Source organism: Protopterus annectens, chromosome 5.part1, assembly GCF_019279795.1.
Source record: "Protopterus annectens isolate FY-2018-M chromosome 5.part1, PAN1.0, whole genome shotgun sequence".
NCBI lineage: Eukaryota > Metazoa > Chordata > Ceratodontiformes > Protopteridae > Protopterus > Protopterus annectens.
The window spans coordinates 447,775,116-447,793,970 of NC_056736.1; the positions used below are offsets into that span (position 1 = coordinate 447,775,116).

An 18,855-nucleotide genomic window follows, 5' to 3' on the forward strand; every position below is an offset into this window, starting at 1 on the left:
ATTCTGCAGACCCCCTCTGCAACCTGGGTGGCATCTTCCATTTCTTCCCCCTCCTCTGCCTCTGGAGGGGGCATCACTCTGTGTGGGCTGAAAGGATCCCTGAGTCTTTTGGAACCACATTTTTCCACCTGTTTGCCCTTTGGGGTATGGTCTAGACGGGGTGGAAAAACGGACCCCTACGGCAGACAGGGTCTTCCCTTCTTGCTTGCACCTAGTGAGAGTCTCCTTTACTTTGGCGCCAAACAAGGAGGCACCAAAGGGACTTGAAGGCTTCCGCAAAGGAGCATAGGTGCAACCAGGATTGCCTCCTCAAAGCAGTCGCTGAGGCTGCCGCTCTACTCGATCCTTCGGCTGCGTATGAGATGAGCCTTGCAGCATATATACGTTCTCTGGTATTTGTACTTTTATTCTGCATTTTCATATGCATACTTTTCACTCAGAGTTCAGTTACTAATTAACTGCCTTAATTAGTTCAACAAACATCCACTTAAGTACCATGTGATCAGATGCGTAAGTATTTAAACTTTTCAGTCACACTACTTTTTATCTTGAGAAAGCCAGGTATTTGCCTGGTGAAAGCGCTTGATTTATTGACCTGTTTGTTGTTCAATAAAGCTGCACTTTGTGCTTTTTTGGTTCGGTTCTTCCTGTCTGTGGATTATCTTTTATCTTATTTGCCTTGGTTTCTTGGAAGTTACGTTCTCTGGTAAGCCCTTCCAGCACTCCTGAGTGCAGGCCCGACTGTCCTACTCTGGAGGCAGTTGGTCGCTTGGCTTTATACCCAGAGGCCTGGCTAAATCTTGCATCGGATTCCTGGGTAAGAAGCATAGTTACCAGAGGTTGCAATATTCCATTTATAAAAATTCCACCTGCCCCCAAAAAGCTCCCAGATGTTCCACCCAGTCTGCGAGACCAGGCAGTCGTAGAAATAGGCTGCTCAAAAAGAGTCATCCAACCAGTCCCAGCGGACCAGATAGGATCCGAAACTTACTCAAGGTTCTTTTTAGTTCCAAAGAAAACAGGGGACTGGAGGCCAATATTGGACCTCAGCAGACTCAACACTTTCGTGAAGAAGGCAAAGTTCCGGATGATCACGCTACAGTCGTTCCTTCCTTTCCTACAGGAGGGCGACTGGATGTGCTCTATAGATCTGAAAGACACACGTACTACCATATCAAGATGGCCAGAGCATCCAGAGATCACCTGCGCTTCCAGCTGGGAGCCAGTCACTTCCAGTTTCATGCTCTGCCCTTTGGCCTCACCTCAGCCCCCAGGGTGTTCACCAAATGCATGGCAGTAGTAGCGTCTCACTTGAGACAAATGGGATTCTGAGTGTTTCCTTACCTAGACGACTGGCTCCTGTCCGCCACCACCGAGTATCGTCTTGTGCAAGCCAGGGATTACACCATCAACCTTTGCTCCTCTCTGGGTATAACAGTCAATTTTGGAAAATCTGTCTTATCGCCCTCATAGTATATCTCATTTATAGGGGCAGACATAGACACTTCCTTGGCTCGAATCAGACTCCCCCCACCAAGAGTATCAGCCCTCAGAGATCAAGTTTCTATCCTTCAGAGCAGGAGAGTCCCTGCACAGCAAATCTTGAGGGTGCTAGGAATGATGGCAGCCGCTGTTATCGTAGTCCCCCTAGGCAGGATGTATATGAGGATTCTTCAATGGATGCTGTTCGCGCAGTGGTCTTACCGACAGCTTCCGCTATCTCGAGATCTTAATCACGAACTCCTGCAAACAGGATCTCCTGTGGTGGATGCACAGTCAGGAACTAACAGCAGGCTGACTGTGTTGCCCAGTCCTATAGCTACCTTAACCATGGACGCTTCCCTGATAGGGTGGGGGCGTCTTTTTCAGGGAAGAACAGTCCAAGATCAATGGTCCAAGTTGGAGTACAACCTGCACATCAATGTCCTAGAGCTGAGGGCAGTGTTTCTGGCGTTGCAACACTTTCACAAGTCCTTACCTCTGGGAACAGTGACAGTTCAGACAACATGTCAGTAGCTTGGTACATCAACAAACAGGGGGGAACCAGGTCTTATCCATTGTGCAGAGAGGCCCTCAGGATTTGGTAATGGGCTGCGTCTACCGGACGCTTTCTGATAGCAACGCACATCCCGGGGACATCCAATGTCATTGTGGACAGGTTGAGCAGAGCCATCCTGTTGCTTCACGAGTGGTCCCTCAAATCTCAAGTAGCGGAAAACATTTTCCGCTGATGGGTCCACCCCCCCTATCTCTCCTCTTGTATATCCCTTAACTCCACCTTCTCACCCTACTCCTATCATAATTTACTTCTGCTAAACTCCACCCTCCCTTTTAATCCCTAAATTTCCACCTGTTCTCCATTTCCCTTCTGAAAATATACTTGCCTACTCTCACAATTTCTCTATTAATCCTTCTAATCTCTCTCTCCTGTCTAACATTTCACACATTCCCAACCCTTATCACCTCTCACACATTCCACTGCAGCAGACAACCATCCTCACTCCCCCTCTTACTCCTCAATCTCTCATGATCTCTTCAGCTGCAACAACTACATACCTTTTCAAACGTAAACTATTCCTCTCACCTCCCAACCTGTTCACTCCTTTAAAGTGTCGTTCCAAAAAGTCCTTTTTCACACAGAAACCTTCCACCCTTTCACCATCACAATCTCTCACTTTACTCCTCCATCAAATCTTTCTCTCGCTGGTGGCAACCACCCCAACCCTGGACCCACCTCTAACCTAAATGTCTCCAAACTTCCCTCACAGCCCACAAAACCCAAGTCCATACGTCTGACTACACTCATTCCTCAAAGCATTAGAAACAAAATTCCCAACCTCCATGCATGGTTCTCCCTTCAACACCGTGACATTACGGCCATCTGCAAAACATGGCTTAAATACTTCATAAAAGATCATGCAATTCTTATACCAGGTTATCAAATGCTTTGCAATGATCGTAACCCCCAAAAAAATGTGGTGTAGCTATTATGTACCCTTCCTCCCTTACCTTTAGCCCCTACACCAATAAGATTCCAACCTTTGCAAATGCAAAAATGGCTATAGGTTTATTAAAAATTAATAACCACAAATCAGTATGTATTGCTGCAGGTTATATCCCTTCTCGCGATAATATCAAAACTCTTGAACATCCTATCCTGGTTCTCCTCTAACATAAAAAATGAAACTTATATCCTTGGTGACACAAACATAAACTGGACCTCTATCACCTCATAATGTCCCTTCCCACACTATCAATCTATAAAATTTTTCCCAAATTAATTCACTTACAAGACCCAGAGAATGGTAACACAAGAACAATCATTGACTGGATCCTAACAATGCATCCAAATCGATCACCAAATCTGGTATATTACCTGATCCCATAAGTAACTGCTTACCAACCTTTGCTGACAGTCTACCTTCCCCTCTACAAAAACACCACCACTACATTCAAACCCACAACCTTTCATCCTTCAATCCCCAAACTTTCTCAGATGGCCTTAAATACACTGGTCTCCTCTAAAAACACTTCCTGTAAACGATGCCATCCCCTATTTCAGCCAGTCATTTTGTACCCTCCTCAACTAACAGCACCCCCACCTTCCAGGACCAAACACATCAAATCCAATTCCTGCCCAGGGTTATCCAAAGTAGCTAAAACTGCCATGAAACGGAGACAAAATGGAAACCATCAATAAAACAAAAATACTTGTTCCCTCCTAGAATTCAAGCAACTCCGAAACTCCCCCAAAAAGCTAATAAAGATTGCAAAGCCCATTACTCCAAACTCCAGTCTCTGCACACAACAAATCCCAAAAAATTCTGGGACTCCCATCTCATCATTACTGCACCCAGGTAATAAAAAAAAAACCTGTCCTAATCCCTCTTACTCTGACGTAGACACTGCCTCACAATTTAGCTCATTCTTCATAGAATGCTTAGCCAAGCTATCCTGCTCTTTCCCTCCCCCCACTCCAAACCCAACCCCCCTCCCTCCACAACCCTCTCTCAACTCGGCTTTCCCTCTCAAAATCTTTCTGCTTTACTCCCATTCCCACAGTCACTATAAAAAGACTCCTCAAACTTAAACCCTGTTGCAATGCACCTGACAATCTTCCTCCTACTTTCCTTAAACTCTCCGCAGACAGCATCTCCTATCCTATTTCCATACTTATAAACAGATCCCTACAAGAATCATATGTCCCTTCCATCTGGCTCCATGCTGCATCATTCCCGTCCACAGTGGTAGTACAGACACCACCAATTTCAGGCCTATAGCCATCCTGTCCCCTCTGTCTAAAATCCTACAGAAAACCATCCAAGTACAACTAATGAAACACCTTACCCAAAACCATCTCCTTTCACCTGCTCAACATGGTTTCCGCTCTGGCCACTCCACCATGACTGCTCTCCTATCCTTTCTTGAAATCAACAGTGAGTGTGACATAAGTAAATTTGTATCTACATTATTCCTTGATCTGTCAAAAGCCTTTGAGACTATCTCACACCCTACTCTTATCCCATCTCTCTACTCCTCTCTCCCTCCACCTTAACCTGGTTTTCCGGCTACCTGTCAAACCGCCAACAAGCTATACAGTGGAAAACTTCAACCTCCCCCTTCTTACATACACCCAAATGCGTATCTCAAGACTCCGTTCTCGGCCCTCTCCTCTTTAATCTGTTTATTAATGACTTTCACGTCTCCCTCAGAGTCATCTGTCATTCAATATGCTGATGACTCGGCTATCATTTGCTCAGCCTCGTCACCTTCCGAGCTCCTAGCAAAAACCCAACGAGCCTTCTCCAAAACAGAATCCTGGATGCAATCCAGCCACTTAGCCCTGAATACAAATAAAACCAAACTATCTTCTCCCCATCCAAAAACTTTAGTATTGATAAAACCACATTCAGCATACACAGCCAGAACCACACCCCCTTGAAATCATTCCGATCACCAAGCTTCTCTGCATTATCATTGATGATAAACTAGCATTTAACACCCACATCCTCTCCACTATCAAAAAAAACCAACAAAGGTTAGGTCTGCTTTACAGACACAACCACTTCTTTAGCTCCTCTACCTGTCAAAACCCTAGCATCCACTTTCTTGCTCCCCTCCCTAATGTATGGTGCCCATCTTTTCTCAAACCTCCACATTTGCTTACGTACCAAACTGGAATCCTGCTACCCCACTCCAAAAACTCTTCCCACCACTTCTGCTCCATCCTCTTCCTCAAGTGGCTTGAACTCCCCAACTACAACTCACTATTGCCCACAAGCTTATCTTTAATCCAGCTAACTGCCCATCTCTCTCCACTGCCTTAAAGCCCTACATATCCAACTGCCAACTCAGATCCACAAATCTAAATCTCTTTGTGGTCCACAAACCCTTTCGTAGTCCTGGCCAGCTTCTCTCCTACTCTATAGCCAAAAACTGCAAACCCCCCCCCCTGTCTTCGCAACCTTCCTAACCATACCATTTTCAAATCCCAGCTACTGTCTCATCTGTCAGCGAAATGGGAGTGCCCTTGCCATTCTCTCACACACTCCTCTCCCTGTCTACCTAGTGCAGTTTCCTCCTTTATATTTAAAATAGGTATGTTTTAACTCAAAATGCTCAGCTGACTTAAATTGCTTTTGAATATATTCAGTTTTATTTCCATGTAAATATGGATGTTTGCTTTATTCAGATGTTACATCACTAGATCCTATTCATATGTATTTACATTTCTGGATTTATCTTAATGTGTGTACAAAGTTTTGATTTTTTATACTATGTAATTTGGTGATTTGTCATAATTTCTGTAACCTGATTGTACTGGAGGGGCCTCCACTAAAAATGGGTGCTCTATGGCCCAGTGGACTTCCCTGGTCATCAAACTTAATGTTCTGGCTGCGACTCCTATGTAGGGATGACTACTAGGCGCCTAAATGATGGGATCAAAGAACACCCAGGTGATATTAAAAGGAAGGATGAGAATAATGCATTATTCAAGCATTCTCTTGCTTGTAATAATTTTAGGAAATTTTGTTTTACTGTGCTAGAATAAGTTAAAATGGATAATAAGTGGAAGTTTTAAGAATCTGGTCGAAACAAGGAAAGTATTTTGGCAGATTAAACTAGGGGCAGATAGCCATTCTGATTTAAATGAACACATTAACATCATGCTACTTAGATAATAGGAAACTAAGGAGTTAATTTGAAGTGGTTTTTAACTTTAAAACAATTACAACCAACTGACAAAACCTGCTTAATGTATTAAAGTACTTGTATTCAAGTGTATTTTGTGTGTTCTGAAGAAGTGACTATGAAAGCGGAGATGAAACGTTTTTTGCACTAGCATCGTGTGGTGGTCTTCCTGTGGTTCCTTGTGGATCTTGTTAGCGTTGTTCTCTTGTGAGAAGCCACTAGCAAGACTTTATTCTACATCCCTTAGGCTTCATGGCTGCGAAGATTATCCTGGTATTGCTGGCCAGGTGTCATTTGACAGTTCTACAGTGGACCCTTTCAGTCAAGTGGCCTGTCAGACAACATCACATGTCCTTTCAAGTGCCACTGAGATTTGCAGATCTCTCATCTGGTGGTGGTTAGTCACCAGTTGTATCTTATCTCTGGAATAAACATTTATTCTACCTTCCCCATGAGCAGTGGTGAAAACTGATACTTTCCACCTTGGAGTGGGGATGGGGACATTTCTTGGGAAAGATATTCCAAGATGCATGATCACTGGCAGAAGCCAGTCTTCACATCAACATTTTAGAGGTAAGAGTGTTCCTTCCAGTGTTACAGGCATTCCAGGAGAGACTCCCTTCAAGTGTGATATCTGTTCAAACTGACATACCAATGATTTGGCACATCAAGAAACTGGGAGGAATCTGCTCTTACCATGTGCATAGTCCACAAGAATATGGCAGTGGGTGATGTGTTTACATCACTTTCTAATAGCAATGCACATTCCTGGAACGTACAGTGTTCTAGTGGAGAGGTTGAGCAAGTTTGTCCTTCACGAGTGGTCCCTCAATCCATAATTAGCAGTGCACATATTCAGCCATTGGGGCTGACCTTGATGTGACCTCTTTGAATCTCCCCACAACACCAAGTACAGCAAGCACTTTGGTGAGTTGTCCACAGTTGGCCTTCCAGATTTCCATTATGTTTTACCTCCTACCCTTTTAATATCCAGACTTCTACAGAAAGTTCTGGTAAAGGAGATCACACTGATCTGTATTACCCCTTACTGTCCTCAACAGGTGTGGTTTGCATTTGCGTGACATCAAGTACACTTTCCCTGTGTACTGGACCCAGCTCCAGATCTTCTCTCATCCTTTGGGGTCTCCTCATATGGACATTCAGTCTCGGACTAGCCGCATGGTTTCTCCAATTTCAGTGATGGCTAGGCAGTCTTAACTTATCAGACGCATTCCACTGTGAAGATCTACAAAAGTAAAAGATTTTCTGTCTGGGGCACCAACAATTCATATCTCTCAAGCTTCTCTCCTAGCTGTTGTAGAATTTATAACATCTTTTTTTCCCCCTTGATGGAGCCAACTATTTCAAAGTACAGGTTGCAGTTTTTTTTTCATATCTGGAAAGATCACACTTTACATGGCCTTTTCATTGCTCTTAACTGTAAAACTCCCTCAAGGATTATCGCTGTTCTTGCCTCTGTTCTCTGCTGGACTTTTCCTTATAAACCTTAAATTTCAGGGTCATTAACTACCAAATCTATGACTGTCTCTTTCTGTGCTTGTGAGCATTTTGACAGATGTGCCTGATTCTGAGGCAAAAACTTCTGCCATTTCCCATTTGAGTTCTGCTTCTTTGGTAGTTTGTCATTCAATTAAATGAAGTTACAGTGCTGCAAATGCCACTTCTAGGGCTGTTGCCTCTGGATCTGTGAAGTGTTACTCTTGGATGTTTTTAGTGCGTCACTGTTGCAATCATCACATTTGGGTTATCTGCTTGCAGGTAGCCATCAGTCGGCCTGATTATCAAAGTCTTGGGTCCTGCGTCGGTTGCTGTCTCATCTTCCATGACGTCAGGTAATCAGGGGTATAAAGCATGCAGCCAACACCATTACATCAGTCGTTCTTGTCGTGCGGTGCTCAAAGCAGAAGCAGTTCTCAAGTGCCGGTCGGCTGACTCCTGAAATTTTCGTTTTCGAGTTTCATATCCGAAGTCTTCGAAAAAGCTAAGTACCCCATTGGGGGTCCTTTTTCTTGCTCCAAACCGATGTCAGTAAATGTTAATCATTTCATGTGGAAAGCAAATACCTCATACATTTTCATTTGTACTGTATTCCGTGTTTAGGCCCAGACCACGACGTCCCTTGCTGTCGGTTTTGTGCCTTATTCAAACCTCAAACTATTCCTCGTCTGTTTATTTTTGCATCTTAACTATTTTGGTACTTGGTTCAATTATCCAGAAATGGCTTTGGTAATCCATCCGACTACCGATATTCCAAAAAAGTAAAAAAAGCGACAGACTGCATAGGTCCAAAACTGCCGACGCTTCATTAAGCGAGTCGCCAGTTCGCTGGTACTCAGTGAGGTGCTTTTGCGTCCACTGATACCTGCTACTTCAGATTTGCAGGCCTCTACTGAGACCCATTCGGAGTCTGGTATGCCACGAGTTGCTTCTTCGTCTGTGGAACCTGCGGATGTCTCTACTTTGGATGGGTCCGGAGCTGCTGTGCAAGCACCGGCTTCTGAGGGTATATTCAGGCCCACTGACTTGCATATCAAACCGATGCCATCTTCTTCTTTAAGGCCTAAAACTCTGTCCACACCTAGAAAACAGCCCAAACCGCATGGACAGGCCCCTATGCCTATAAAACAAAGAAAGGCTGAAGACCTTATTACTCTAATCAGGGGAAACCACCTTTCTCCCTCCAACAGACTTAGAACTGATTTTCCTTCTGATCAGGATTCCGATATTTCTGTTTCTTCTGATGACCAGGATTTGCTCTCATCTACCTATGAGGATTCTGATGCAGAGGACTCCATTCCCTCTGCTTCCCCTCCAGATTTCTCTTTTGGTGAAACTTGGCATACTCATGGTGAGCATTTCCGCTGGGAAAGTCAGGATTACTCTCACTCTAAAAAGAGGCTTAGAGAATTCTTTCTCCTACCTCAACACAGGCTTTTAGCTATCTCTCCTGTACTGGACATTGTAGATGCCTTCATGGAATCTAGCCTGGCCCCAGGCACTTTACCTCCAGCTCCCAGGAAACCTGACAGGTAGAGTACCTGACTCTCCCAAATTTCTCTTTAAGATTCCTACTGCGGATCCAGAGACCATTTCACAGGGATCCAAGGGCATTAGGGCTACTACTGCCAAAAATCCTTTCCCCTCTGATAGAGATTCCAGGGTCCTGGATAGATGAGGTAAGAAGGTATACACTTTCTACTTTGGCCATTAGGGCCTTAAACTGACAGTTTCATATGTTAGTGCCAACAGCATGTTATTGGATTACTTAAACAGAAGATTATGTTGATTCCTGACTGGGCTGAAAATAAATTACAGGATTTCATGCATTCTGCTGAACAAGTTGGTAAACATTCTTTGCAATGTGGTTTTGATTCTTTAGAGGCATCTTACAGGGCTGCTGTCACTGGGTCTGTACTTTTGAAGGCATGCTTGGCGAAGGAGCAAACTTTACCAGATCATGTTAAAGCTAAATTACTGGATGTTCCCTTAAACCAAGACCGCCTGTTTGGTAACAAAGCAGAAGTACTTAAAGATGGAGGAAAAAGCTAAATCTATGCAAACTGTTAGATTTCCTGCAAGTACATCCTCCCAGATTTAGTAGGCAGTGGCCTTCTAAGAATTTGTCCTTTCCTGCCTCTTCCAAGCCTTCTCAGTCCAAACCCAGGACCAGCAGACCACCCCGGCTTCAGTCTCAAGGTACTCACAGGCCTAAGCAATGGGGGGCTGCCTCTTCCAAAGCTGGAAGTGGTAAGGCACCCCCTATAGTAAACTGTCACAATGACTTAACCTTAAACCTTCCAAGCCCTGCTCAACTGACCTTTCCTTTAAGGGGAAAGATCGCCCTGCATGCAAAAAACTGAGATCCAAGACAAATGGGTTCTAAATATAGTTTCCCAAGGATACAGATTCCACTCTTTACCAAACCCAAGCGGTTGGCCAGACCTACCCCCTAATCAGTGGGCAGAGGCTCAACAGCAGGTTCTCAATCTAAGTATCAGGGCTATTCAACCTGTCCCAGAAGAGGAATGGGGACAAGGGTTTTACTCGAGACTTTTCCTGATACCCAGAAAGGACAATACCTGGCGTCCTATCCTGTGCTTGTCTATCCTAAACACCTTTTTGGCGATCCCAAAATTCAAAATGCTAACTCTTCAGCTGCTTCCCATGCTAGGCAAAAATGCCTTTTTGGCAACATTGGATTTAAAGGAAGCTTAACTGCACATCCCAATAAGGGAATCTTGCAGAAAATACCTACGCTTCAGAGCAGGCTACATGCACTATCAGATGTTATGTAGTCCATGTCGCCTTCATTCTTACCTGAAATTGACTACATACATTGAACGTTATGGTGAGTACTTGTTCTCTGCACTGCCCTTTGGCTTATCTACTGCGCCCAGGGTATTCACAAAATGCCTAGCTCCATTCATGGCATTCTGCAGGCAAAGAATTATTCAAATATACCCATACCTGGACTATTTAATTCAGGCAGAAAGCCAGAACATACTAATAAATCATCTGGCATTTGTAAAGAAACTGCTAACCTCATTGGGGTACACTATAAATGAAAAGAAATCTCAAGTCGTACCCTGCCAACAAATTATATTCCTGGGAGCAAGCTTGAATACAGCTTCCCAGATGGTCTATCTCACGCCAGAGAAACAAGTTTGACAGCGTACTTCAGACTACCGGCCACAAAGACCCAGCTATCTGCAAGGAAAATACTGCAAGCCCTGAGGTTTATGGCCTCTTGCATTCTACTAATTCCATATGCAAGACTGCATATGAGGAAACTACAATGGTATCTAAAAAAAACCTAAGGTGTCAACATTCTCAGAACCTGGAATCAATGATTCCCATCATTCCTTGTATAAAGGCAGAGTTCCTTTGGTGGGCAGAGGCCTGCCACCACAAGGGACTGCTATTCACTCTACCCCCTGCCGACCAAACCCTAACAGATGCATCAGACTATACATGGGGGGCCCACTTGGCAGGGCAGTGCATTCAGGGCAAATGGAAACAGAGTGAAATGCACCTGCATACCAATCAAAAAGAGATGTTAGATGTACAGAATTCTCTGACAGCCTTCAAGGATCACATTCTTCCAGGACAATTATTGGTAAAGACGGACAAACACCACTGTTATGTGGTACATAAACAAGCAGGGGGGGAACTCGCTCATACCCCCTCTGCAGACTAGCCATGGCTCTGCGGAATACAGCCTTGAGCTACCAAGTGCACCTACAAGCTCAATTCCTGCCAGGCAAGCTAAGTACACTGGCAGATCTAAGCAGAAACCTCATGGACCCACAAGAGTGGAAACTGGAGCCAAAGACATTCAACATTCTTATGTTCATAGGTTCATAGTTAAGTGCTAAGCTAACTGTCCTTGCGAGCCACTTTAAGCCTAGCCAATTACCCCTTGTAAGACTCAAACCCTGCACCTTGTATTTGTAAGGCAAACACCTTAGCCATTAAGTCACCCTCCCAACCCCTCTTCTCCCACCCCCTACTGAAACAATTCCTCAGAGGGGACAAAATTTAAGACCACCCAGGAGAGCTCCTACTCCAGCCTGGGACCTTAACTTTGTATTGGAAAAGCTCACTCTATCTCCTTTTGAGCCAGCTGCAACTGCAGAGTTGAAATTCCTTTCTTGGAAAACAGCCTTCCTCCTAGCCATCACTTCAGCTAGAAGGGTGTCGGAATTACAGGCCCTCATGGTAGTGGAGCCTTTCATCATCTTTCATGCGGACAGGGTGTCCCTCAGGACCAATCCTTCATTTATGCCCAAGGTGGTATCCAGTGTGGCCCTTAATCAGTCCATTAATTTGCCAACCTTCTTTATTAATCCACAGAACAAAGGGGAACGAATACTGCACTCCTTGGACATGCACAGACAACTTAGATTTTACTTGGACAGGACCAAGCCTGTCAGGAAATCTGAACAGCTGCTAGTAGCCTTTACTGCAGGGGCAGAGGGGAAGGCCGTTTCAGAGCCAACCATTTAAGTGGATAGGTCACTGCATTCTTTTCTGCTGTAAGCACCATGAAAAACCTACCCCACAGGGGATAAGACCCCATTCCACCAGGGCCACATCTACTTCTACAGCCTTTCTCAGAGGTATTCCTACTGGGGAATCCTAGAAGCTGCTACCTGGAGTTGTGTACATACCTTCACCAAGCATTACCACTTGCCAATTTTTCTCTAAATCCACAGCTAGTTTTGCCACTGCAGTCTTGCATGGCCTAATAGCTACTCCTAATGCTCAATGACTGCCTCTTTCCTTTAGCTTTGGGAATCTACCCAAATGTAATGACTGCAACATTGTAACACGAAGAACATAGTACAGTTGTGTACACTTACCATAATTGTAGATGTTAGTGTATTCACTGTTGCAGTCCTGATTACCCTCCCACCAGCCCCCTGACTTCTATTGGCTATACCTCTATTCTTGTTTACTATACTTAAGCTTTCTGGTTTATTGACTTTGCTTCCCATTATGTGGGCACCTGACATCTGGTGCAAGAAAAACTGATGTAATGGCGTCTGCTGCTTGCTTTATACCCCTGACTACCTGACGTCATGGAAAAAGAGACAGCAACCGACACAGGACCCAAGACTTTGATAATCAGGCCGACTGAGGGCTACCTGCAAGCAGATAACCCAAATGTAATGACTGCAACAGTGAATAATACACTCAACATCTACATTTATGGTAAGTGTACACAACTGTACTTTATGCCTACAGGCTCTTCCCGAGGACATCAAAGCTAATTTATTGGAGTCTGCTCTGGGCAACCAGAATCTCTCTTGGCACTGCAGCTGCTGAGCTTCTTGAGACTCTATTAAGACAACGGTAGACTTGTGCAGAATCTGAAAAATGTTCTTTTATTCCTAAATTTCAGAGAAATTATCCATCTAAGCCTTCATTTCCTTTTAGGCAACCTAGGCAGCCTTCTAGAGGTAAGAGGGCTTCCAAGAGTGTTTTTCTTGACTAGCCTTCTCAGGGTTCCAAGGGCCCAAGCCTGTTTTTCCCTGACATATCTACTTCTGTTTGTCATTCAACCACTTCTACCCCTCAGCCAGATTCTTCTTTTCCTCAGATTGACTCTGAATTTTCCTGATTGGCAACCGATCGCCAGAGACTCGAGTGCTTTCATCATCCAGAATGGTTATGTTTTGATGGGAGGGTGGCCTAATGGTTAAGGTGTTTGCCTTACAAACACAAGGTGCAGGGTTTGAGTCTCACAAGTGAAAATTGGCTAGGCTTACAATGGCTCGCAAGGACAGTTAGCTTAGTACTAATTTATTTATTTATTTATTTTATTTATTTTGGAAGTTGCTTCCACCATTCTTGGTCCTTACTCATCCTGCTTGCCAATTGCCTCACCTTCCTTTGGTTCTTCATAATTTTGTGGTACAGGGTTACCATCCAAGCTATTCACCTTTCTCAGCAGGTTGAGTTTTTACTACAGGATGTTACTGGTTCCAGTTAAGGAGGGGTCTTGGAAGCCCATTCTCGATTTCTCCTTTCTGAACACTTTTCTAAAAATTACTTCCTTCAAGATGTCTGTCCAGACTGTTTCCTCTGCTTCCACAAATTTTCTGGTGTCCTGAGATTTGAAGGATGTTTACCTAAACATTCCTGTTCACTCCTCCATTCAGGAAATTTCTATTTCTTCCTCATATTAATTTCCCACCTTTGCCTTTGGTCTTCCTGCAGCTCCAAGGCTGTTTACAAAATGTCTTGCCCCAGTGGGGTAGCTTTCTGCAGACTTCAGAGAATTCAGATATTCCCTTATTTGGGCTACCTTCTTGATTGTCACCCTGTCAGCATCACCTGCTTCAGGATCTTCACTTTCCACTTCACTATGCTGCTTCAACACAGGGAAGGGGTCACCCTAAATCTTAGTCTGTCAACCCCCTCTCATGGTCAAGTGTTTCCAGGATGCAGAATTTATACCATACAAATGGCTTGTCTCCCACCCGCAAACTCCTCTGACTGCTAATTTTCAGTCTCGTTTCCCTCTTCAGTCTTTCTTGCAAGGGAATTTCTGTGAGCTCTTGTGTGTATGGCATCCACTATTCCTACGGTTCCCTTCAACAAACTCTAAGAAAAAATTCAGTGGCATCTTAAGACACTTTAGCTTCAGCACTACCATCATCTGGATTTTCTTGGTCATCTCTTGCCCTGTCTGAAGCTTGTGCTCCATTGGTGGATTCATTAGATTTTACTTGAATCTATGTATGTGTTTTCATGTTCCTGTTCCCCCTGAAGCTGTATGCTGATGCATGTAATCAATGTTGGGGAGTTTCCTCCAATGACGTCGAGGTCCAGGGCCTTTGGTCTCATTAACTGGCTGACCATTATCAACATCAAGATGGAGAGCTCTATTTCTGGCCTTTATGCCTTCCAGTCTCTGGGTTCCAAGTCGTCTTAAGATTTTCACAGACAATACCATAGTTATGTGATGATAAAGGGGGCATGAAGTCTTTTCTTTACAGGCTGGCTGTTCAGGGTTGGGATTTTATGGTCTACCATACATTTTTTTCTTAAGGTGGTTAACATTCCTTCAAAGAACAGTCTTGTGATACACGCTTTGTGCAGATCTAGGACTGATTTAAACCGAATGCATTCATCACAGGGAGCAGATGTTCTTCGTGTTTCACTGTTGCAGTCATTACATTCAGTCAGAAAACCAGGGCATACTTCTAAATCATCTGGCGTTTGTAAAAAGGGTTCTAACTTGTCTGGCGTACACAACGAAAAGAAATCACAACTGGTACCCTCTCAACAGATTACTTTCATGAGTGCAAGCTTGAATACAACTACCCAGATGGCTTTCCTCATGCCAGAGAAGCAAATTAATGTGGTAACTTCAGACAAGTGGCCACAAACCCTGCTATCTGCAAGACAAATACTGCAAGCCTTGGGGTTAATGGCCTCCTGCATTCTTCTAATTCCATATGCAAGACTGCATATGAGGAAACTACAGTGGTAATTAAATATTCTATGGAGTTAACATTGTCACAGCCTGGAAACAATGATTCCTATCATACCTTGTCTATGCCTGGAATTCCTATGGTGGGCAGAGGCCTGCCACCAAAACAGGGGATGTCCATTCACACTACCCCCTGCTGTGCAAACCCTAACTACAGATGCATCATACTATGCATGGGGGGTTCACCTGGCAGGAAAGTGCTTTCAGGGCAAATGGAACCCAAATCAAATCCACCTGCATGTCAATCAAAAAGAAGTGTTAGCTGTACAGAATGCTCTGACAGCCTTCAAGGACTACATTCTTCCAGGACAACTAATGGTAAAGACAGACAACACTACTGTTGTGGTACATAAACAAGCAGGGGAGCACACATTCTTACCCCCTCTGCAGACTAGCCATGGCATTGTGGATCACCTTCCAGGCATAGGCAAGGTATACTTGGCATCTCAGGCATGGCCTGGACCTTTTTCTGTGGGTATTCCTACAACTCTTACTTGTGATTTGCTTAGTTCTGGTTTGGCATATTCATCTGTTAAAGCTAATTTGTCAGTCATTTCTGCATGTCTGCCTTTGAATCCAAGCATATTTATTTTGAAATAAACAATTTTTTGAAAAGCGTCCTTCATTTTAGGGCTCCAGAAGATCCCTTCCTCCTCCTTGGGACCTTAACGGTGTTCTGAAAAATTGACTCAATTGCCCTATTGAGCTTGCAGTCCCTCCTCTTTGTTGTACTGTACTTGGAAGACTCTACTGTTGTCCCTTACTTCTAAGAGTCTCGGGACTTTAGGCACTCATGGCAATTCCACCTTTTTGTTTTTTCACAAAGGTAGTCCATCTCCATACTAATCCCATTTATGCCCAAGGTGGCAAAAGATGTGATTTTGAAACAAATTCATCCTCTTTCCCCACTCCACAGAATACTAGTGAGAGAGGGTTTACATAGACAGCTTTGGTGTTACCTAGACAAAACAAAAGATATCTGGAATTCTAAGCAGCAACTTCTTGACATTCCATGAAATTGGTCTGGCCGTTCCTTAGCAAGTCATCTCATCCTGAATCTGTTTCATTTTGCTATTTCTTTCAAGGCAAACCGCTTTCTTTTGTTTGTGCTTATTCTACCAGGATGGTTGCCTGTTCTGGTGCTTTTTTTCAAGGGCAGGCATACTCTATCCATTTTGGAATGTGCTACCTGGTCTTCTGTACACACCTTTACCAAACATTGAGTTGGATATTTCTAGGGTCATGGCTGGTTTTGCCAGGGCCATCCTTCGTAGGTTTGTGTAGGTCTTCTCTGTGGCTTCCTCCTCCAGTCTGTTTCCAGTAGCTTTTGTACTGTCCCAGTTGTAAAGAAAGCTGCAGTAGTGATAAGGAAGGACATAGTACAGTTGTGCAAGATCTTGCCATAACAGCAGATGTCTTACTTCTCACTTACCTTTCTGTTGCCTTCCTTCTGGTCAAAGGATCTTTCATCTTTTTTTCTCTTGCTTTTCTTCCTGGAAGTGCATGTTACTTTTCTCTGATTTGCTGTGGTTCTGGGGCAAATCAGTTCTGTGGGTTAGGCACTGTTACCTCACATGTGCATCCTACTCCTTGGATGTAGGACATATGTCTGATGTATGAGGCTTGGAAGGTGTAAAGGCTTTGGTATGCTGGACGGATATTTGACTGTTCGCAGGGTATCCCAGTTGTAAAACAATGCTGCAACATTGAGTAGGGCATCTACTGTTATGGTAAGAGCTTTACACAGTTGTACATTTCTAAAATGTGAGTATTGGAAATGTAATGAACTGGTAATGATTGAGATTGGAAGATGTTTTGTGTTTCACTGTTGTAGTCCTAATTGAAATTTCCTGTCGCCGAAGCCCTTGGTTGACCCGACTACCAGAGAAATTCCTCCTCCTAAAGCTGGTGGACACTCCATCAGTGTCTGGCTGTAAAGGGAGTCAGCTGATGCCATAATCTCAGTTCTTTCATGTCATAGGAGCCCAACAGAGTGCTATTTGGTGCGTTGATCAGTGTTAATCAGTGCATTGATCAGTCTACACAAGAGAAAGAAGACTTCTAAAGCTAAGTACCCCATTGAGGAGCTTCTCATGTGCTTGACAAATGTCAGAGAAACTTAACTGTTGCCATTCTGGCAAGCAGATACTATACAAGGACTTTCATTCTTTTTTTTTGACTTGTGTGGGCCCATAGCATGACGGTTCTAACTGTTGATTCTGTGCTCGCTTTAACAGTAGAACAATCGAGCATAGAGCTGAAATTTTGTTAAACATTTTAGTAAGTCATTGAGTCCTTCAAATATGTTGTCTGACGTCCAGCTGAAGTTTACCTTCCTAGATATAAAGGAAAAATGTTCCAAACTTTGGACATTGCTAGTTTGTCTGCCAGTCCACCTAGGCTTTTGATAGTTGAAGGTGGGACACATTTGCAGTCCCCTTTGACAACTGAGATTGTAGCAGAAGCGTCTATTGAGGCCCATTCCAAGTCCGCTGTGCGACTGAGTCCCTCTACTTCCTTATAAGCTGAAGGACTTGGCTTATCATTTGGGTCCAGGGCCACTTCCAATAACCTCTCTAAAACCAATGGAGTGTCTAGTCAGGAGGTTGCCTTGGCTCACCGGTCTCTGGTTTGGCTGTCGCATCCTAGTCCTAATGCAGATATTGCCCTTAGGCCTGAGCAGGAGGCCTCACAGAAAGCCTGTACCCCACCTTGCCCCAGCCTCGGCCTGCTTGGCTTCCCCTACCAAATTCAGGCCCATCAAAAAGACCTGGTTAGTTTGGCTGAAGATTTAATCTCCTTGGTCAGATCCAGACACCTCCCTCTTCCTGAATCCTCTCTTGGTAAAAGTAAGAGGGTACCCCACTCCCTAACCCCCCCCCCCCGAGTTTTCTGATCCTGATGAATCTGAGGGAGGAGGCTGTTAAATCTATCTTTTATGGATGGTTTATCTGTTGCCTTCTGTGGGGATTCTGATTCTGAGGAGATTCTTGCCTCAGCCCCTCTATCATTAAAAGACTTTGCATGGCTGAGGGAGCACACTTTCCCTGAACATGTCAGATAATCTCGTGGATGCTCCTTTGGACAGAGTTTTGTCCCCAAGGCTGAGGCTGTGCTTATGGACAGAGTTTTGTCCCCAAGGCTGAGGCTGTGCTTATGGACAGAGTTTTGTCCCCAAGGCTGAGGCTGTGCTTAAGATGGTGGATAAGGCAAAGTCTATGCAAATTATCAAGGACTTTCTTCAGGTCCAACCTCTTAATTTCAGCTGCAATTACCCTACCAAACACTAGTCCTGTCTGTCCTCCCAGTATAAACTTAGACATAGGAGACCGTGAGTCCAAAGGCAGCGCCAGCATCCAAGATGGTGGCAAGCCGATTCCAATAGGCCTGTGTGATCCTGCCTGGGGACCCAGCAAGGTGCAATCATGACTCTTCCTTCCCCTCCCAGGTAAGGACAGCTATCCCTCTTAAGAACCTCAGTACCAAATCATTCAAAGACATTACAAACTCAAACTCAAACGGCCTCTAATTTGATCAGGTTTTCCAGATATTCCACCAAATCAAAAGGCAGAGGCCTTAAACCAATCACATCTTCTGTACATCCAAGGCTCTGTGGAACCAGTACCAGTCTCATTACAAGG

At 44.2% G+C, this 18,855-nt stretch overlaps 1 protein-coding gene across 1 annotated transcript in view; it reads left to right on the forward strand.

Annotated features, from left to right (window-relative positions):
- The window catches only part of NUP98 (nucleoporin 98 and 96 precursor), a 1,998,548-nt gene that overhangs the window by 358,236 nt on the left and 1,621,457 nt on the right, over positions 1-18,855 (forward strand). The gene's annotated exons all lie outside the window — the stretch shown is intronic.